The 23,058-nt window shown below is 39.1% G+C and overlaps 1 long non-coding RNA gene across 1 annotated transcript; it reads right to left on the bottom strand.

Annotated features, from left to right (window-relative positions):
• Positions 1–1,437: 1,437 nt before the first annotated feature.
• On the bottom strand, positions 1,438–5,070 carry LOC135253418 (uncharacterized). The gene is made up of 3 exons (XR_010329600.1): positions 4,855–5,070; positions 3,234–3,334; positions 1,438–1,570 (listed from the first exon to the last, which is right to left on the bottom strand). It is a non-coding gene; the product is annotated as an uncharacterized LOC135253418 (long non-coding RNA).
• Positions 5,071–23,058: the final 17,988 nt, after the last annotated feature.

Genomic DNA, 23,058 nt, shown 5'->3' with positions numbered 1-23,058 from the left:
GTGACCTAAAAGATGGAAGAATGTTCATTTGGACGTTTGAAGGTTTGAGGCTTTGAGGAGGGCAATGGACATAAACATGGAGGACCTTCCTTTTGTTATCTATGCTTGTTTTGAGTGAGACGTGTGTTGACCAAATTTCTTGACCCATAATTTTAAAGAACTTTTATTTGTAACTGTTCATTTTTTTAAGTAAATTTCATGTGTGTGAGAGATTCAATTCAATTCAATTCAATTCAATTCAATTCAATTCAATTCAATTTTATTTGTATAGCGCTTTTAACAAAGGAGCTTTGTCACAAAGCATCTTTACAGAGAACTGGCCCCCAAAGAGTAAGTCTAGGGCAACAGTGGCAAGGAAAAACTCCCTGAATGATAGCAGGAAGAAACCTTGAGCAGAACCGAACTCAGAGGGGGAACCCATCTGCCGCGGCCTGGTTTCTTATGGATAGTCAATAGTGGCAGGAGGCGGGGGTGCCCAGCTGGTCTAGGGCTGGAGCTCCAGGCCAGGGGGGGTTGCTCAGCAAACTTGGGTTAAACTTGGGATAGAGCAAGACCTAGGCTATAGTAACCTAGTAGCAGCCTAGTAGTATTGGAGTATCTTTGTTGGTGGTTACTGTAAATACAACCACTTTTTTGTAACTGCGTTTGAAAAATAAAATTTGTTTTTTTTTCCACTAAATTCGTCTCTGTTTGAGTGAGAGTGCATGTGTGAAAAAGATAGAGATCTTAGGTTAAGTATCAAACAAGACCTTTTATTATAGGAAGTACAATAGGAAGTAAAAATAACCATATACTAGCAAACTTCTAAACATTGATGCATCAAAACCGATCCATTATTTACTTACACACACACGTTTACTTTCTTACATTCACACAAAACTGATTTGAGCATAATTTTATTTCTCTGGAATGATGCTCAAATCAGTTTTGTGTGAATGTAAGAAAGTAAACAATGTGTGTGTGTGTAAATAATGGACTCGTTTTGATGCATCAATGTTTAGAAGTTTGCTAGTATATGATAGCTTTGGTTAGCCTGCTGTTAGTGTGTTCAGCAATTTTGCATGTTATTTAGCATTCGCCTCACTAACTGAAGTACTGTCTTTCTGTTAGCATTTGGCGGTGCAGCTAGATACAAAGGTATTGTAAATTGGTACAGTAATAATATATTAAAGAGAAAAGGTGATTCTGCTGTAAAGCAAATACAATTCAAATGCAGTTTAAAGAATAGCCCAAAAAGAGTACATGTGTATGTGGGCTAAAAGCATCATTGGCAAATGTGAACTCGGAGTATGTGTTATGATATTGTGGAGTATTTGAGTTTGTACATTGACGGAATGGATATATTGGAATGGATATGATGGTTACATTGTCTATATTCAGAAAGACACAAAAAGGACATTGAAAATACGATTGAAAAGAATGACAAAAACACAAAGCTATTGAGAATGTTTTAATAAAAATAGCATTATCTGGGAGGATTCTGTGAAGAGCAGTCACGTTTCCCTGCCTCATCAGTTTTGTCGTTTTCAGGAAAAAGTAGTATCTGTTGCCTCGGTACGAGCCTTGGTACCTGTAACATATAATAGAAAGTAAAAATGACTATATAGAAATATGAAAACAAGTGTCCAATATAAAGCAAGTGTGACAAAAACAATTAGGGCAGAAATTTTGTATACATGTGCAAATATCAAATAACTATAAACATGCATTAAAGAGCAAAACACAGTAGAATTTAAAAGGTGCAAATGTAGGCTAAGTAAGGCACAAACATGAACACCACTTTAAAGTGTGAACCACAGCAAGAAGAGCTTTTTGGTAATTTACAGACAGATATAGTCTCTGTAATCTCTGTTCAGTGCAGGTGGATTGCTGTGCTTGCTATGTGCAGGCAAATTGTACTCCTGGAGGGGCCTTCTTGTGGGCGTGTGCCCATATGAATAGGTGGTCTGGTGAGTGGTGTGAGATGAGCGTGGAGGCATATAATGATTAGTACCTGAACCCACAATATGCTGCACCAGCAGCTCAATATTATAGTTCAGACGGTCCATCGTAGACGACCACCGACCCATTGTCTGCACAAACTTGTCGTCGGTCGCCTCTAATCGTTGAAGGAGCCACCTCTTGTCCAGATCCTCCTGTGCAATGGAATCCGTGGAGTTTTCTCTTGAGTTTCTCTCTCCTGTAGCCACCCAGGGTAGCGTTGAGTCTCTGGCGTCGATTTGCCACCATCTCTGCAGACACGGCATCCTCTGCAACTTCGTCCCCACCCGGCACGGACGACAACTCAGTCTCAGGAGAGCTGGCGATTGATTCCACAGCCTCCACCACCATGTCACCTCCGGCGATGGATAATGCTCTTGGTACCGCTCTAATATGTCGCCATATTTGCTTTGCGACGACTCCCAATCTATGTTTTCCACCGCGTTGACCACCTTATACTCATGTGTTACTTTCAGTAACAGTTCCACGTTGTCGGTCCAAGCAAAGAAATCTCTGGTCTTAATTTTCACCATTGCTGTTCTTCGTTCGTAGTATTTTCTGCAACTAAGCAACCAACCGCCTAGTAGACAATCTGCTTCCTGTTTACACCGGCACGCGCATGCCCGGTATACATGAATGGTCATGTGACATGCGTTTTCAGGCGTGTTAGTATGGATGGAGATCATTTCTGAAACGGTGCTAAAACGCTTGTGTGGACGGAAATCGTTTTTGTTTTAAAACGCTGTTTTAAAACGAAAGCGTATTAGTGTGGACGTAGCCTGAGAAAAGTCAATATCAGGGAATCTGTGAAGGTGTCGCAGCTGATATGTACTGTAAATAAATGGTGTTATCCTCATAAATCTGGATGGTTGAGAACACAGCCAACACAGAACTGTGTAGCTGTAACCTGAATCATGATAATTCACGAACTGGTCAAAACTGGCTACCACTCACTCCGAGGTAAAAAGGGGCATCTATTGAATGATATACCTGTCCTAGCTTGTTTGACTGTGTGGACCCCTCCCAATCAGGTAATTCTGGCCTGCTATAACAAGCCTACAAATTTCAGATCGACTGTTGCCACACAGAGAAAGGCTCCTCTCTCAGACAGCGCTTGGGAGCATTCCCCAGTCTGCAAGCTGATTGGATGATGCACTAGCAATGAGAACAAGTAAAGCAGAGGGTGTGTTTATGGATACATGGATCTGTCAGTCTGCAGGGGTTCAGTATCTGTCGGGGGACAGTCAACTCACCACATATCTATTCTCCACCATGCCCTCTGGATCTTCTTGGCCATGCAGGAGAGCCGGTCCTTCTCTTTTGAATCCAGGGTGTCCACATTCAGTAGCTTCCTCTATAGATTTATAGGACACAGACCCAGTTTAGTAATGGAGGAATACTCCAGCTCCAATGTCCAGCACTGACTTTGAAGGGTATATGCCGACCTTGCTGCTGTCTGTCTGTCTGTCTGCCTGCCTGTATATTTTTGTGTGTGTCTTTTGGAAAATAAAATAATTTTTATGTTGATAAATGTTATGTTTATGTTTTTCTCTAATGAGAAAAATACATTTATTATTAAATACATTTACTGAACCAGGGAGGTCAGCTGAGTGCTTGCTGAGTTTAAATGAGATCTCATTTATAGAATGAACCTGGGAGAAACATGGTGTGTACAGAAAATACAAGGGATTGATTGTGCAGCCAATAAAGTGCAGCAGGGATGAGTTGGTGGTCAGACTGGAAACAAGCAACTTTGGAAACTTGGCCAGGATAGCATGGTTAAAACTCCTGCTCATTCCATAAATGTAGTGGTACATATTGTTTGCACAGTGAGTCAGAGCCTAACTTTAAAGTTCCACCTATATAATGGTATCTCCTGAAACAGTGTCCTCATCATGTACAAGGGCATTGGTTATTCTACTCAGATCAGAGAAAAGACTGCCACTTCCAGTAGTAGATTGATTTTTACTATTCAAACCCCATCCTGGAACTAACTTAGGAACTCAGAGACTTCTGATGGTTGCCAAAGCCGAAAATAAATACATGCAGAGGTTGTGTAAATTCAATACAGGCAGTGGGATAAAAATACATACAAGGGCCAGCAACCTGCAGACTGTTAAGAGACATCAGAAAAATCCGCGAACTCACCATCTTTAAGCCGCTTTCACATAACAAGAATTAAGGTGGTGACTACACATGAGAAGAATTGAGCGCTACTGTTGAAACTTGACATCATCTGTCCAGGAAAGCTGTTTCGGAAAAACATAACAACTGGTAATAGTAGTAGGTTGCTTGCGGTATAAGGCTAAATTGTGAAATTGCGTTGTGAAATAAAAAATCCTGGGTTTATTCCAAAATGTTCATCCAAATTTACATCTGCTTGCTTTGTATAAAGCTGTGATGTGACTGGATGTGATACGAATGATCAGCTTCAAACAAGGTCAAAGTTAAATAAATTTGAACTCTGTTATTTTGCCTGAGAGACAGAGATGTTGATGCTGCTCCTGAGTATCTGAGGCTACATTGCTTGCCATGCATAAAATGATTGCCTATTTCCTGACAACTGTTGAAATTCGTACCGTTGATAGATTTTATTCTACTACTCTTGAAATGATTAACCCCAGCCATGCTTAGTCCCTGGGTTGTTACTTTTCATATATGTATCCCATTTAGACGGCATGCCCCCGCATAGTAAAATGTTCAATGTTAAATCAACTCTTACAGAGAACATATGGTCTCATACATACTCAGTTTGAGTTAAATTAACACAGTACAATTCACTGCGTGGACACAGTGTTCTGTTTGTTCGGCAGCTCAGATGCTTCAGCTGGCCAGTAGGGTTGCAGGACCACATTCAATGTCAATTCTACTCACAGCAATGGTGGCAGCTGTGGCTTCCAGCAAATCATGGTAGCTGCTTCTACGTATCGCATAATGGTTTATTCAATGGCCTTTCATATCTAGAAAAAGGACTGTACTTGGGGTTTTCTGTCAGCTCGATTTGCCCACAGGGAGGCAATATCCTGTAGTGCAGGACGTTTTTGTCTGTTTCTTTTTATGATATTTATTTTTCCCTCCCATTTCTTATGCCTGAATGGCATGCCAGACAGTAAAAACAAAACCATTATTTGCTGCCACACCTTTTTGCCTGGTCTTGTTCCTCCAGTCAACCCGCCCTGACAGTGACCACACCTATCACTCTGTGACAAAAATAGCCTGGAACAATGCCCAAGACAGCGTTTTCCACTTTTAGCAACTTCCAGCACTTCAGTAAGAGTGGTGTTGTATTCCTCCTTCATAATTCCAGATACTGGCACACTGTGCCACAAATCATTCAGGCCTCATTGGCCACATGCCCAGCAACATATTAAGTGACTTTGGTGTTTCCATTTTATTGTTCTTTACCTGTATATACTATAATTTACTTATCTCCTTTCTGTAATTACAACCAATTACTAGCAGTGTTTTCAGATGTTGTACTGGATTTGTTGTCATTTAAAGGAGGAAGACTTGTAGGCCTGATTGTACATGTTCCTTAAATGGTTTTGCTCCCTTAAGCGAGCCTCAGCTGTGGGATGACTCAGAGGATGCATGAGTGCATAGCTTTGGGATAATATTGGCATGTTCATACAGATCAACATCTTGTGACAGCACAGAAATAATTTGACATCTCAGTGGACTGCAACCATATGTGCTAGCTCCAGCAATGGAAGAGGCATAAAGAGACATGTTATAATCCAAGTCAAATGAGAACAGTGTCCCAGTGTTGTTGTCAGATTGTAGCCCCCTTTAGGAACATAATGGTCATGCATAAAACAATCTTAATATATGAAAATTAGCATGAATCTTCAAGCAGAATGTGGTCATGTAAGTCAAACAATGATCTTGAGGATTAGTTCAGTTACATGCTGACTAGCTAGCTACTGAGTCTGTTAGATGTTTAAGAAAATATGACAACATGAACACATTTATTAAAGGCATACTATGCAGGATTTTTTATTAGAAAATTTATTAAAATAACTATGCTAAGGTATATCTATGATGCACTGGCAATCTCAGTGTTTACACACTTTAGCTGAATTTGTGCACCTTTTACCTGTACGAGGCTAAGGATAGCTTCATGAAAACGTCATTCACTACAAGTATAGTAGCAAGCTATGATAGACCTACGGCCTGCTAATGTTACTTATTTCACAAATGATTTCATCACTCGCAAGTTGTCAGTTAGATTGCAAGCTACAGAGCCCTGTTAGCTACCTTCATAGCTAATACAGCTACATACAGTCTAGATATACATATATGTCTAGCTATCTACATACTCTAGATAGCTAGACAGATATATCACGAGATAACTAGTTAGCAAGTTAGCTAGATAGACAGATAGATCGATAGCAAGACAGTAAGCTTGCTCCCCCTAGCTAAGTAAATCCCCTAGCTTGTCTTCTTAAAGAAGCTTCAAAACTGCTTACAAATCTGATTTCACAAACAACATATACAAATTAAAAAAGCAGAGACTTTATGAGAATCAACTGAAACCCCGAAATGGTCTGAAGTCAAGTTTTGACATAGAACCGTTTATTTGAAAATGTCTCAATCTCAAATCAATTAACTGAAAGAACTGGAGAGAAGAATCCTTAGAATATTGGTTAGAACAGTTGAACGCAGCACACAACATTTTTGGACCTTGGACTTAAAATGGTGAGATCGTATGTAGCTAGCTGATCGGAATGAAACGACACAGCATCGCACCTGCCGCTGAAGCACTCTGTCTGGCTGCGAGGATGGGGAAATCCTTATATGGTCATATGGTAGTAGGTCAAGGCACATTGCACGCACTGAAATTAACCCAGATTTGGGAATTTTAGCGGAATTATTTTAAAAAATCTGATCCAGGGGAGACATTACAAGGGATAGGATTAACTAGTTAAACCATCATTTCTTGTGTAAAAAATGTATTGACTTTATATTTCCTCAGAGAAAATTGGCCTCTTTTCCGGCTTTCCCCATTGACTTTGGATTTTGAACATTGGATTGACGGGGTTTCAAGTTCTTTTTGCAACCAGACGTTGCAGTTCACGCAGTAGCCACTGGGGTAAAAGGCTTCACTCATAGAGGTGAGTGGTTGCCCCTTGAAGGCAACAGAATTCATACTGACACTGGCTTTTACTCGTCAAAATAGAGCCAGATGTGGAAGTAGCATTGTAGGATTCGGATAGCATTGTTGCTACTGGGCAGAGGTCGGTATACAGTATGTGGTCCGTAACCGCACAGCCGATTTTGGCCCACATTTCATGCACACAAATGGTTTGAGCATGCATACAGAAGCCACCTGCAATGTAGTGTCCAAGCTGGACCAGAGTTAGGCTTGAATTTATGGACAAGTGCCATTGCATTGCGCCACGCCATCATTGGCACTGAGCGGGAAAGTTATAATGTTGGTCAGAGTTGGTGAGTGGATTTGTTTAGCAAATGTTTTATTATGTAAAATCGCTAATAATTGCTAATGTTAGCTCAGTTTTGTTTAATTACGATGATGTTTTTATAGTGCAGTGAATAATGCTGGGGTTGAATGCTGTGTAGCAAACTTTTAGCTAAGTCCTGGATTCTTAACATTGTATGGTTAGCTATCTGATTGTGTTGTAAAACAAACTATATTTGTGAGATATCAAAACTATCATTAGCTAAAATTGAGCTATCAACATTTGAGACGTAATGTTAATGTTAGGTATGTAGCTGAGGAGTTTTGTTCATTGAAAGATGCCATTTTCATATCATAAAAAGTAAAAACAACTGTGTGTTCCTCCTTTACTAATGTTACTGGAAAACTGCTGTGACCTCCAATGTAACAATATTCTTTCTCAGGAAAACACAAACTGTCTGCAAGAAATAGTGCTGACAAAATTCTGTTGGGCATGTTATTCGATATATTGTACAAAAACAGGTATTTAAAAATAAAGAATTTATAATATATGCATTTGTCTGTGTTTCTGTTGAGTTTTCATTGATATACATGTGGTTACTGATTCTGAAGCCTGTAATATTATTTTATTGCTATTAATTCAAATGCAGTTTAATAAAGTGAAGTTAATACATAAATGCACTTCTGTGTCACCTGTGTACTAGTAGTGCCAACTTGGGCCAGCTGTAAATTCTTATTTTTTATTCAGTGTACAGTGTATGGGCCGAGCCAGACCTTTCAATTTACAGCTTTTAGAGTATGCGGGCCACACCTGTGTTGAATTTTGGCTGAAACACTGAGGACCAGATCAGGTCCATGTATCTTTTAACTGATAGCTTAGCTGTACAGTTGAGGCCAAAAGTTTACATAGACCGAGGCTAAAGATATTCAAACTCAGTTTTTCACAACTCCGCACATTTCATGTTACCATACCTTTCTTTTGGCAAGTCAATTTGGGCATCTACTTTGTTCACATTGGAGGTAATCAAAACAAAAATTGATTAGAGATTTATTTCAGCTTTAATTAACTATATCAGAATTCCAGTGGGTCAAAAATTTACATACACCAAGTTGACTGTCTCTTTAAACAGTCTGGAAGATTCCAGAAATTAATGTAATGACATTTTAGAAGCTTCTGATTGGCCAATTATCATAATTAGGAGTTAATTGGTATTTAATTGGCATCTGTGGCTGTATTTAAGGGCCTACCTTTAGAGCTACTGCCTTTTTGCCCTTGATTTCATGGGAAAATCCAAGCAAGTCAGCCAAGACCTCAGAAAAAGAAATTGTGGACCTCCACAAGTCCAGTTCCTCCTTAGGAGCAATTTCCAAATAACTGAAGGTACCACAAGCATCTGTACAAACAATTGTATGCAAATATAAAAATCCTTGGACCACACAGACACTGCATCGTTCAGTAAGGAGGCACAAATTAACTCCCAGGGCTGAACGAACTTTGGTTCAAAAGGTTCAACTGAACCCCAAGACAACAGCAAAGAAACTGGTGAAACACTTGGAAGCATCAGGTACCAAAGTATCTACATCCACCATTAAGAGCATCTTACATTGCCATGGCCTGAATGGCTGACGTGGAAGGTAGAAGCCCCTACTCCAAGACTAGCATAGAAAAGCCAGAATGAAGTTTGCAGGTGATCACCGGGACGAAGACCTTGCCTTTTGGAGGAGTGTTCTCTGGTCAGATGAAACAAAAATTGAGCTGTTTGGCCATAATGATCAGTGCTATGTATGGAGGAAAAAGGGTGAGGCATTTAATCTGAAGAGCACCATCCCAACTGTGAAGCATGGGGGTGGCAGCATCATGTTGTGGGGTTTTTTTTCTGGAAAGGGGACAGGTGCACATCAGAAAATAGTTGTCATCATGTGGAAGGAGGATCATCTAGAAATACTTAAGCAATACCTCAAGACATCAGCTAGAAAGTTAAAACTTGGTCGCAACTGGATCTTCCAGCAGGACAATGATCCTAAGCAAACCTCCAAAGTTGTAACAAAATGGCTTAAAGACAACAGAGTGAAAGTACTGGTGTGGCCATCACAAAGCCCTTACCCAAATCCCATAGAAAATTTGTGGACTGAACGGACAAATCGTTTCCCAGCAAGGAGGCCCACAAACCTCACTGAGTTACACCAGTTTTGTCAGGAGGAATGGGCAAAAAAAAAAGGCTACCCCAAGCATTTCATTCAAGTTAAGTAATTAAAAGGCAATGCCACCAAATACTAGTATATGTAAACTTTTGACCCAATGAAAATGTGATATGGTACATAAAAGCTGAAATAAATCTGTCTTTTAGCTATTATTTTGAAATAACCTCTTATGGAAATAAAGTAGATACCCTAATTGACTTAACACAGGAATTGTATGGTAACATGAATTGTGTGGATTTGTGAAAAATTGTGTTTGAATGTCTTTAGCCTAGGTGTATGTAAACTTTTGGCCTCAACTACTTTTAAGGGAAGTCAGGTTAGTTTACAATCGGAAAGCGCTTTTATGTCATAGTTTCAAGCCAACTAGAGCCAACTTGCTATGCCGTTGCTTACCCGATAGACTCGTAAAAGGGGAAACCCCCACTCTACTGGGGGTACTGTTACTGCTGGGAGAAGGATTTGATCGTTTGTGCAGAATGGGGATAAGGTATGATATCGCAGGATATCGATATGGCAGGTGATATTGAGGAACAGCTGAAAAGAAAAGATGATAAAAATAATACATATGAAACACAGATTAATTGAAACTTGCACATTGTTTATTTACTGCTATGTGTTTATCTTGAGCAAAGATGTTCTATGGTCTCATACTCAATTAAGCAAATCCATGCTTGTGTGTTCAGAGTTAAATCGGGAGATTGGTCTCCCAGCAGCTAAAACATGAGTAGCTCACCAGCTACAATGTCAATACTATGAGGCAAAATGTGCATATATGGCAATTTGCTGTGGTGGTTCAGCTAATATAAATGAGTAAATAAGTCTGCACCCTGCCATCACTCCCCCCCAAAGAGGTTTTCCTCTTGTCAGGCTGTCCTTGCAAATAAGAATTTGTTCTTAAGTGACCTGCCTGATTAAATAGAGGTAAAATAAATTATAAAGTGAGTGAGCCTGGCCTATTCCAAAGAAAAAACCTCCTGTTTAATGTATCTGTTGCCTTCTCAGGTGAAATCAGCAAAAAGGATTCCGATGACTTTGCACCCATCAAATGGCCACAAGGAAAAGGGAGAAAAAGAGCTGTAGGCCTAATATTCTCACCCGCAGTGGTGGAAACCACAGTCATCTGCACTGCCAGGGAAATAGCGACACTGTGCATTTTTTAATTGTGTTACCTACATACATTTCCGTGCCAAAATTACTAATGTATGCAAATTAGGTACAGTACAGCATGCTTTCAATTCACACAGATGATTGCAAATTACCACTTACAATAAGAATGTTTTTTAACATGACCTGAAACCTGGTGGTAATGCAATGTGTAAACCTGTCAATGACTATGGCAGTCATAGTGGCAAAGGGGAACACCAATAGCACATTAAGTGTGCAAGAAGAGAGATAAATTATTTGTCATTACAGGGTGAGTCATGCAATACCAGAATTGCTTGACCCCAAAGATCAAATTTAACCCGCTAGCTCTAATTTGTTTCTGCAATAACTTAGGTAGGCAATTTAATTTTACAGAGACAAATATTTACACTATATTATTTTAATAAAAATCACTTGTTTGTAATGGGCCTGTTCCATGAATTGAGAGAGTAGGACTAAGCTGTTCCAAAAAATATTCAGGAGATCCATTTACTGGTAATTCAAACAACCTCATCTGTGGCGCAGTGGTTTCTTTAAAACAATTTTTTTTAAATTATTGCAAAACAATAACTTGTGCACTAAAATGAAAATGAATCCCTTGTAAAATGACTGGACAATTTTCTGCTTAAGTGACTGAATCAGTGCTTGCCCAACTTTTAAAATAGATGTGTGGGAAAACAGGCCTTTCACTTTATTTGTAGGCCTATATGTTTGGAGGTACAGTAAGTTGACACCAAGATCTGTTTTTGAGCTAAAATAATTGTGCTCACAGCCGAGACAATGTTCAGCCTCAGATGGAAACAAATGCAACAAAGAAAAGGAAATCTTGCATGGCCAACAAATGTTTTGTGAATGCTGATATTATGGTCAAAATGTCATGTTTCACAACCAAAAATGTGACTTATCATTGCACATGTGAACTGCACATGCTTTTGGGTGTGGTTGAAAGGAAGATGAAAATCCTTTTTGATTTCCTTCTACAATTGAATCTAGGCTGTTCCACATATACGGCAAAGCTAGCCCTGAAAATTAATTTTGACTCTTATGGGTCACTTGTACAACATTTACATCATAAGACTGACATTACCATGCTTACTGTTTATTTCTGTCACTTTCAGAGCTTTGTAATACCTACCACGCACAGCAGCATAAAGCATAAAGACTCCTATATAGTTGTTCAGGGCCACAACCTTCCCTGGGTCATAGAATTCAATTTGAATGTTTTTTTAGTTCCTATTATTTTTGTAAGACATTTTAATTGCTCAGTATTGTTACTTATACGTCTGTGTTGATAAAAACCTGAATGGAAACATGGTTATTTTCTTCCAAACTTGCTACACTATGTTTACCTATGTTTTTTTTGTACGTCGCTTTGGATAAAAGCGTCTGCCAAATGAATGTAATGTAATGTAATGTACCTTGGCTAATTGCATCAAATAGCCCAACCCGCAAGACTACGACTACTGATCAGTCACGTTCTCAATACTTGTTCGGCCTGAATTGAAGTATATAATTTGTGGCATCAAAGAAATAGAAACATGATTTATTGAACATTCCTCATAATTTACCGGTTGGACCACTATCTCCTGTGTACGACTGATTTTATCAATCAGTAGCTAGCTTTATCATCTTGCAAATTAGCAGTCAGCAAGCTAGCTGTTAACTTGCCAAATGGTAAAGCCATGTTAAAGCTCAAACAAAACTTTGTAATTGTTATAGTTATAGTATATATAGTATATAAGTTATAAATGAGTAAATTGACTTATTTCTTCAAAAACTCCTGAAATTGCCCATATGTTGCAGTTCTGCTTGAATTACTGTTTCATTGTAATAGCTTAGTGTTGGGCTTGGTTCATTGTCTATCCAAAAGCATATAAATGCCCCCATCAGAGCACCATAGTCAAAAAATGATGGGAAACGACCGTTGATTGGGGAAAACTGAGCACAGTACAGATATTAATGGAGGACTTTAAATGGTATTTTGGCATTGTTGGCAAGGAGGGATTGTACGGATGCAATGATGTGTGCGTTTCCTTTTCCTCAAGTCTTCCTGTAAATATGAACCAATCTTGAGAAGATCAGCTCATCGTCATGGGTCACACGAAGGTTCCAAGCTCAGGGAGGATGACACTGCTGAGCTATTAACAGTGACGGAAGTATCAATCTGCGGGGAACCCTTTGGCTGGGAGGAAAAGGAGTTGTGTCTTCCACAGATTAAGCTGGGTGATAGATGGGACATACAGGCTGCAATGTCAGCCGGGCATGCAGAGATACCTGTACTTTGGTGTTGGAGGGAGAATGAGTGAAAAAGGGTTGAGTGTCATCAACATAGCAAGAGTGTCACATACCATGAGCACATATAACTAGACCAATTGATTTAGTGCAAAGACAGGAACGGGAGAGGATCAAGCACTAGATCCCCTCCAGGCCACCTGGTAGGATTAGTCTACAGCATGGATACTCAAAATTCATGACATGGTATTGTCAAAATTCAGAACACTGCATTTTATTTGATACATTTTTTAAACTAGTGTTTTGTTGTTTATTTTGATATATTTATTCTGTGATATTTTTAGTCAAATACATTCTGATGTATTTATGCCCATCTCCCCTGCCACATTTTTCCCCCACCCTGTGAGACACCTCTTTGGCTTCTTCTAGCACTAAGAACCTTGGAGTGGTACTAGATGACAAACATAGCAACACTACAAACATTGCTGCTGCGGTGTGTGGATTCTTATGCAGCATTGTGAGATTCTACCCATTTCCTCACCGCAAACGCCATCCAACTTTACTACAGCAACTCTATCCTCTCTGCTTTTACCATCAGACCTCTGCAGCTCATCCAAATCGCCATTGCTTGCCTGGTCTACAACCTCACAAAATACTGTCATGTCATCCCCCTCCTCCCTGCACTCTATGGCTACCTGTTTCCCCTCACATCACATGTGAAACTTTGGTACTAACTTACCAGGCTACTAAGGGGACTGCCACTTTATACCTTCTGAACATTACCAACTATAGACACCAGCTAGACCCCTCTCTTTCACAACTTTTGGACATCTGCCCCTCCCCCCCAACCCTTTCCAAGCCAGCATTTTTTGGTCATGTCTGCTGTCTGTTGAGTCTCATCGGTTATAGAATTAAATTCCCATGGCAGTCAGAATAGCAGAGACGTTGGCCATCTTCCGATGCAAACTGAACATTCAACTCTTCAGACTGTTAATTTGTTTCACAAAACAGTAATCTGAAACAGTGAGGGATATGTGCCATCTGAACAAACAACAGAGATGGGAGAGGCCCTTGCGCTATAATGCTGATGAAATTGTTTTATGCTATTCAAAACACATGGAAAGAGAATGTATGACTCGTGGAATAAACCTCCACAACCTCAGTGACATTCAGTCTGTCCTTAAAAAGTGAGTACAGAGATTGATGATTAACAAGCAATAATCACTTAAAGATGAGAGCATAGGAGGGAATTACCACTCCACACTCAGCATAGGGATTACCGCTGGACTCTCCTTGTGTGATTAGTTTGTACCGTGGTGCTTCTCCAGAGAGGTGACAAAACCTTCCAGTCATGGTAATAACCAGGACACCTAACCCATTTGTTTTTATCTAAGAGGACCTCAGTGTCATTCAACTGCTTAAGGATTCCCATGGTCCAACAGAACAAGCCGTTTTATAACAATGTAATATAACAATGTAATATTGTATGCACTATGAACAAGATATTTATATCAAAGCATAGTGTCCTTGTCCAATATGGTATAATCGTAAAAACTAGACGTTTTGACATTTCTGACATTTCAGCTGCTCTTGTAAATTTTAGTAGTTAAAAAACACATATTTTTAAAATGATTAATTATTCCTTGTTTATGCTTTGTGGTTTTCATTGGATTGGCATAATACAGTTCAGGCCAAAAGTTTACATGCACCTAGGCTAAAGACATTCAAATTCAATTTTTTCACAAGTCCACACATTTAATGTTACCATACATATCCTGTGTTTGTCATGGGTTTGGGGTGCAGTTCCGTTTTTTGGCATCCTGGCCTGATTATTACCTTATTGGATGCACGTGTTTCCAATTATTCCTCCCTATGCTGTGATTTCGGCCACCTGCATCAGGCAAGGCTATTTAAGACACTGTCTGACTTTCAGTCCTTGCTTCAGTGTCAACTTACGTTCTCATTGAGCCGGTAAGGTATTTCAGAGCCTATTTAAAAAACCTCCTGTTCTCTCGCTTCTCAAGAAATGTTTCCCCCTTAGAAGGTTTGTATTTCGGTCTGTGTTTCTGGGCTTCGTGCCGGCAAACCGTTAGGGCTTTACCTTTTCATTTTCCTAAGCTGCGTCTTAGGTTCTTGGGTATCTCGGTGTTCGACCCCCAAGTTTTCCTTTTTGTTTTGGGTCTGAGCTGCGACTCGGTTACGTTGGGTTTCCCTGGTTTATATCCCAACAATTTTTCGATCCTGAGCTGTGCTCAGTGTTTTTGTTTCTCGCCCTTGTTTTTAGAGGGTGGTTTTTTGTTTGGCCGGTTTAAGGCTTGACAGGGAGTTTGAGTTTTCACTCCTGACAGTCTGTTTTATTTTTTCCTGTCCTCGTTTCCTCCAGTGGCTTATCTCCTCGGGGATAAGCTTTTCTATTCCCTGTTCAGTTGCGTGTGGTCCTCCGACACTCCCCTCTCCCTCACAGTGTTAAGTCAATTAGGGTATCTACTTTATTTCCATAAGAGGTCATTTCTAAATAATAGATAAAAGACTAAAAGATTTATTTCAGCTTGTATGTACTATATCACATTTTCAGTGGGTCAAAGATTTACATACACTTTGTTAGTATTTTGTGGCATTGCCTTTTAATTACTTAACTTGAATAAAACACTTTGGGCAACCTTCCACAAGCTTCTCAGTCAGGTCTGTCGGCCTCCTTACTTGGACATGCTTTTTCAGATCAAACTGCAAACTTTTGAACATTCTGGCTTTTCTATGCTAGTCTTGGAGTAGGGGCTTCTACCTTCCACGTCAGCCATTCAGGCCATGGCAATGTAAGATGCTCTTAATGGTGGATGTAGATACTTTGGTACCTGATGCTTCCAAGTGTTTCACCAGTTTCTTTGCTGTTGTCTTGGGGTTCAGTTGAACCTTTTGAACCAAAGTTCGTTCAGCCCTGGGAGTTAATTTGTGCCTCCTTACTGAACGATGCAGTGTCTGTGTGGTCCAAGGATTTTTATATTTGCATACAATTGTTTGTACAGATGCTTGTGGTACCTTCAGTTATTTGGAAATTGCTCCTAAGGAGGAACTGGACTTGTGGAGGTCCACAATTTCTTTTTCTGAGGTCTTTGCTGACTTGCTTGGATTTTCCCATGAAATCAAGGGCAAAAATGCAGTGGCTCTAAAGGTAGGCCCTTAAATACAGCCACAGATGCCAATTAACTACCAAATAACTCCTAATTATGATAATTGGCCAATCAAAAGCTTCTAAAATGTCATTACATCAATTTCTGGAATCTTCCAGACTGTTTAAAGAGACAGTCAACTTGGTGTATGTAAATTTTTAACCCCTGGAATTTTGATATAGTGAATTAAAGTTGAAATAAATCTCTAATAGATTTTTTAAAAATTACCTCTGATGTGAACAAAGTAGATACCCAAATTGACTTGCCAAAAGAAATGTATGGTTACATGAAATGTGCGAAGTTGTGAAAAACTGAGTTTGAATATCTTTAGCCTAGGTGTATGAACTTTTGGCCTCAACTGTACAGTATTTCAATCAAGAAAAACAGCATTTTCAATGGGTCTTGGATGTGTAGCAGATGTAAATATTGTGGAAAACTTATTTGGTAAATAAAAAGATTTTTCTCCCACATTGGAACTATGATGTTTACGGGAAACATTATGTTTGTCAGGAAATACCAATCTGTATATTCGTACAGCTTACATATTCAATCTTACAGCTCATTGCTGCAATAATTAGATGAACACATCAAACGCATCCATTGCTCTCAAAATGTAAACTCAAGTGCACTTGCACTCCAATGTGAATAACCACAGTACTACTATCCTCCCTCCCATTAATTAACAATTTGATTCACAGAGCTGTGTCACAGAACCATAAATGTCCCTGATCGTAAACATAACAATGTTCCCAAAAAATTTGATGCTTAAAACCAAAAAAAAAAAAAAAAGTAATAATACAGCAAGCTAAGCATGGAACAACATTATACACTGAAAAAATGAGGCTTTTCTTGAAGAGCCAGCCCCAAGAATGAATTGTGTGGAATAGCCAACCTAAGTAATAATAACTTTGTTAGTGCCCTTCCTGTCCACTGGGTGGGGCTGTGGTGCTTGCATAATGATCAAAGATGATCTTGCATGGCTAAGGGCCCATATTTTCACCACATTACCTAAATCTGTCTCAACACAGCAAGAGTAAACTGTCTTTTAAAGAAAATGACCCTTTAGTTTCTGTTCATATTTTATTGTGAAAAGGGTTTCGTTATTGATATGCATTTGGTTAACTAGACCACAGGGACTGTCCTCTGTTTTTACTGTTTTTCTAAAGCACCCCATTTTCTCCCACTTTGGAATGCTTATTTAATCAGAACTTGTTTCTGCAACTTATACTGTCAATTTCGGAGAGCGCAGACAAACATGTGCTCTCCTCTAAATTAGAGATGTCAAGCAGTACCTCTTGTCACACCAAAGTTTACATGTCCGGCTTGCGCAGATGTCAGTCGAATTAATATACTTCATGTGCAACTCAACAGGCAGATCACAGGTTCCTGATTGACCAGCGGGGGTTGCTAGTGGGCAATGAGAAGGAACCCTCCCTTCTCTGAGAATCTCTCTACACGCTGCATTGGAGTTACTTGTGTTTTCTTGCTTTGCATCGCAAAACCATTGATGCCCCTATATTCGCCCTTGTAAAGCTGCAAAATTCCATCAGCATCTAAAGTATCCTTCAACGTACACAATAACTATCTGGGCCAATCAAAAATATACTTGAGAACTCAAATAATACACTACACTGGAAACAACAGTTTACTTTTTGGTCCATTGCCCATACATGGGCTGAACACCATTGACACTGGTCTCCCATCCAAATACTAATCAATACCAGTCAGCTCTTTGTCAGAAGGCTGTTGGTGGGAATAATGCTTTTATGATAAGTGGTTTTATAGTGGATATACATATCCAATAAAATGACATTACAAACCCTCATGTGGCCTAAATGATGCTGGATATTATGGTGATGAATGCTAAGTAAATTCTGACATTGTGATGAATGCTATGTAAATGCTGACAGCACCTCATTTTCAGTAATTTCACATCCAAATAATACCAGCAATTCATACATTATCTAACCTGCTTATTCCTGGTCAGGGTTGCTGGGGTGCTGGTGCGTATCACAGCATGCATTGGGCGAGAAGCAGGAATACACCCTAGATAAGTCTAAATAATACCATAACTATTCATTCTGTCTGACCAAAAACAACTTTGAATGGCTCAATATTGTAGAATAATAATTCACTAAATGTCAACATCTCTTTCATCAGGAGTGGGAGCAGTAGATTATCTAGGATAGTTTTCTCACCTGAAATTCAGTCAACTCTCAGCAAGAGGTCAAAAGAGCCTCATTGCGAGTCAGTTATCACATTGCCCCACCCCAGTAATCTAAATACATTTACACTAATTTAGCACAGATGATGATTGACAGCAGTGTTCCCACACTGTCACGTTTGGCCTTCCATGCATAGGACTACATAGATGCTGCAGACAATTTTACAGGTTTTGTCGGCAACTTTTTTTCTCAGCAATGGGAAGTACATAAAGAATAAAATGACATTACCTGAACATAAATAGTAAAATAAGACTAATCATAACCATGAAATATTTTGCAATGGTGTAGGCAAAAAACAAAAAAGAAAACAAAAATGCAAGGTAATATTGAGGATGATATTTTATCATTAATGATTAGTTGCTTAACACCCATCAGCCTTTCTTTTGCTGTGCTTAGTATAAACTTGTCTATAGGAAGAGACATCGTTCTGTAACAACTAATTTGGTTGTAAAGAAAAGGTTCTGTGCATTATCTGGAACAATTTTTTCGCCTCTGTTGCAGAACTTCGCAAGTGCTAGGGCAGGTCCTTCATGTGCCAATAATATGTAACCTAATTGACTAGTTTGCAAGTATAGTAGACTACTCATTATATTCTGGAATGCAGCTACAGTGTTGTATAGTTTTATGGTTTTTATTGCAGTCAAGCCTGAACCTTGCTTTACCTTGCTCCTTAGAAAGCATGGACAATGCTTAAAAATCTTTTTGACATCTGCCCACTGCTCAATTTTGTTTCTTCTCTGATATGATTCCCTTCTTTGTTCATTTAGACTGCATTTTGTGTTTTTGTCTGTAAATACCAGTCTATTATTGTCTTTTGTGCCTGTATTGTAGTTTTGACCCAGTCACTCAAAGGCGTTTTTGTGTTTGACCGTTGTCATTGTTGCATTATTTCCTGTCATGACTTACATCAATACTTACTCATATGAGGGTCAGAATTGACCACTAAATGTATTAAGCAGGTGACTTGACAATAGAAGCCTACAGTGAACACCCAGGTATTTAAAAGCTAATGCAAGTTGAGATCATTTTGGGTGACGTGCCCGGGATGAACTAATGTTCATAATCATGAGAAACTCACAGACAAATAAAGTAAACCATATTATATATTATCATATACAACCAAGCATTATATAAAAAATTTAAGACATACAGTGAGCACCAAAATGTTTGGGACAAAGTCTTTTTTAAATTTAGCCCTGTACTCTATAATTTTAGATTTGTAACCAAATCACTTTAATTCACATGTGGTTTAAGTGCATATTCTCACCTTTTATTTAAAGGTATTTTTATTAATTTTGTTTTCTTCATGAATAGAAATGACAGCACTTATTTATAAATATTCCCCCCATTTCGGGGCACCATAATGTTTGGGAGAAATAGCTTCTCAGGTGTTTCTGATTAGTCAGGTGTGTTCAGTTGCTTCGTTAGCGCAGGTATAAGAGAGCTTTGAGTATCTAGTTTTGATTCTAGCCTTTTGATTGCCTTTTGGGATATTGCCATTTGTCAACATGAGGACGAGAGTTGTACTAATGAAAGTCAAGGAAGCCATTATGAGGCTGAGAAATAAGAAGAAAAAAAACAGTGAGAGACATAGGCCAAACCTTCAGCTAAATAAAATCAACTGCTTGGAACATTATTAAGAAAGAGAGAACTGGTGAGCTCAGATATCACAAAGAATCTGGTAAGCCATGAAGACCTCCAGTAGATGACTGAATAATTATCATCATAATGAAGAAAAAGCTCCATACAGCTGTCCAACAGATCCCGAAACTACTGTCCACAGAAGACTTCATGAACAGAACTACAGGAAGCAGATACTCGCAGCCTTATGTTCCACAGGGAACGAAGAAGATTAAGTAAGTAAGTACACTGCCATATGCAAACTAATAGTTTGCTGCAAAAACAGGATTACCAGGTTACAGTTTGGGAAGAACCACCTAAAAGAGCCTGCAGTTTTGGAAAAAGATCTTGTGGATAGATGAGACCAAGATTTGCTTGTATTAGAGTGATGGCAAGAGCAAAGTATGGAGCCCAATAGGAACTGCCCAAGATCCAAAGGATCCTCTCATCTGTGAAACGTGGTGGGGGGTGTTATGGTTTTGCCGTGCATGGCTGCCACAGATTTTGTCATTTCACTGATGACAGAACTGCTGATAGCAGCAGGAGAATGAATTATGAAGTGTACTTCTTATCATCTTATCTGTTCAAATTCAGCCAAATGCCCCCAAATTTATTATATTCACCATAGAGGTCTTCCTTTGCTTACCAGGCTCTCTTTCTTCTTAATGATGTTTCAAGCAGATGGGATTGGTAAGCCTAAGGTTTGGCCTATGTCTTTGACTGTTTTTTTTCTTTCTTATTTCTCAGCCTCATAATGGCTTCCTTGACTTTCATTGGCACAGCTCTGGTCCTTATGTTGACAAATGCCAATATGACAAAGTTGACAAATGACAATGGGGGGCGACATAGCTCAGGAGGTAAGAGCGGTTGTCTGGCAGTTGAAGGGTTGCCGGTTCGATCCCCGCCCTGGGCGTGTCGAAGTGTCCCTGAGCAAGACACCTAACCCCTAACTGCTCTGGTGAATGAGAGGCATCAATTGTAAAGCACTTTGGATAAAAGCGCTATATAAATGCAGTCCATTTACCATTTACCAATAACAGACTCCAAATGAAATCAAAAGACTAGAATCAAAACTAGATACTCAAAGCTCTCTTATACCTGCACTAAGGAAGCAATTGAACACACCTGCCTAATCAGAAACACCTGTGAAACCATATGTCCCAAACATTATGATGCCCTGAAATGGGGGGACTATTTATTTTTAAAAGTCTTGTCATTTCTAAATGATGAAATCAAAATGTATAAAAATACCCTTAAATGAAAGGTGCATTTCAAACACGTGAATATTTTGATTATAAATCTAAAATTGTGCAGTGCAGAGCCAAATCGACAAATAATGTCTTTGTCCAAACATTATGGCACTCACTGTATATTAAATGCTATTCAAAACTAATTAAAAAATGTCTCTGCTAACAATCTCCAATCTCACAATTAATCACTATGGGGAAAGTGCACAAACATTCAGAGTACATTATCTTACAAAAACACTTAAGAGATAAAATACCAATACTCCTATTGACACGCCTCTATAAACAGAAGTCCTCCTACTCAGCACACTGTTATTCTTTTCCTGTCTTAACTCTTAGCCTCCCTACACATATAATGTGTCCTGACATGATTTTAACCTGAGCTGTTTTGACTTTGATTCGGTTTCTTTGAATTTTAACACCATCTTTTGTTACATTCCTTTATTCAAGATTTTCTTTGATCACATCAACCCTTAGCCTATAGACATTCACTTTACCAACTCAGCCAACCTAGGTATGATCTTCCTGGGTAAAGGCCTAAATATAGAAGCCCTGCTCAGCTCCCCTGGGGTATTTCACAAAGCAGGATTACTGAGTTATCTGGATAAATGGGCTGAATAAAATCCAGAACAGCTCTTTTTACTTCAGTCCATGTTCAGTATTTTTTAGAGTTCCAGGTTTTACTCAGTGCAGTTATCCAGCTAACTCAGTAATTCTGCTTTGTGAAACCGGGTTCTGTTTAATATAGAGGCCCTGTCCAGTATACAGGCCCTGTTTAGTGTAGAGGCCTGTTACTGCATTTAAGACCCTGTTGTTTAGAGAACCCTTTCTAGCAGAGGCTCTGTCTACTGTGGAGGCCCTGTTGAACACAGGTCCAGTGCCATGCTAGTATAGGTTAACTTTATAACTGCCATGAACGGTACCATTTTATATACTAGGCTGTATGTGAGCTGTTTGGGTCTGTAATGGTCTGCCATTAGGACATTTCCATGTACAGTCTGGTCCAGAATATCCTTGATGAAAATGGGGGTGAAAGGCTGTATAAAATAAGCAATACAAGCTTGTGGTGTGGTGCAGTCCACAGGGCAGCCGACTCTCAAGCCATATATCAGTGGCTGCAGGTTCTGATCACTTCTCTATGAACTTTGATTCTGTATCTGTTGCCCTTTCTGCTTTCTATCCATCTGAATAAAGAAAAAATCATGAAAGGAGAAAGGAGTGCAGACTGTCCCCTGTACTCTTACAAAAGAAAAAAAAAAGAACACAGCTATAATAAACTATGTTTTATGCTCAAATATATGAGAAAACTATATACTTTTATTCTAATAAAATAACATTTTATTGAGTAGTAGTATTTTTGGAAAATACATAGGTTTCAGAATTGCTGCCACCAAATTCAAAATAATAAAAATAAACTAAATCTGCAATAATATTCCATTTATTTAAAAGTCCAAATATTTTTGAGTTGCTGCTATAACATTAATTGTTTCTATGAAATGTGCTGTTTTCAGCAGTCGAATAATTCCTTTATTAATTCCTACTATTTGGATTTCATGTGTGTCTCCTGGCTTTACTTTAACTGGGTAATTATGGAACCGATTGAATAGTACAGCACATGGAATATATCAAAGCCGAAAAAAAAAACGAAGTGATTTCACACTTGAGTGACAGCATCATAGGTTTTGCACGAAAAACCACAAATTTTGCACTCCAACTGTCCAGCGGTCTACCTCTGGTGTGATAGCAAAAATGAGCCTGCAGCTCAGACAGGCCTCAGCACAGCCTGCTGCTGTCTGACAGAATCCCAGCCCAGATGCACTGGA

Source organism: Anguilla rostrata, chromosome 4, assembly GCF_018555375.3.
Source record: "Anguilla rostrata isolate EN2019 chromosome 4, ASM1855537v3, whole genome shotgun sequence".
Classification (NCBI taxonomy): Eukaryota; Metazoa; Chordata; class Actinopteri; order Anguilliformes; family Anguillidae; genus Anguilla; species Anguilla rostrata.
Note: the sequence above shows the minus strand (reverse complement) of the source record. Positions and strands in the feature narration are given on the sequence as shown.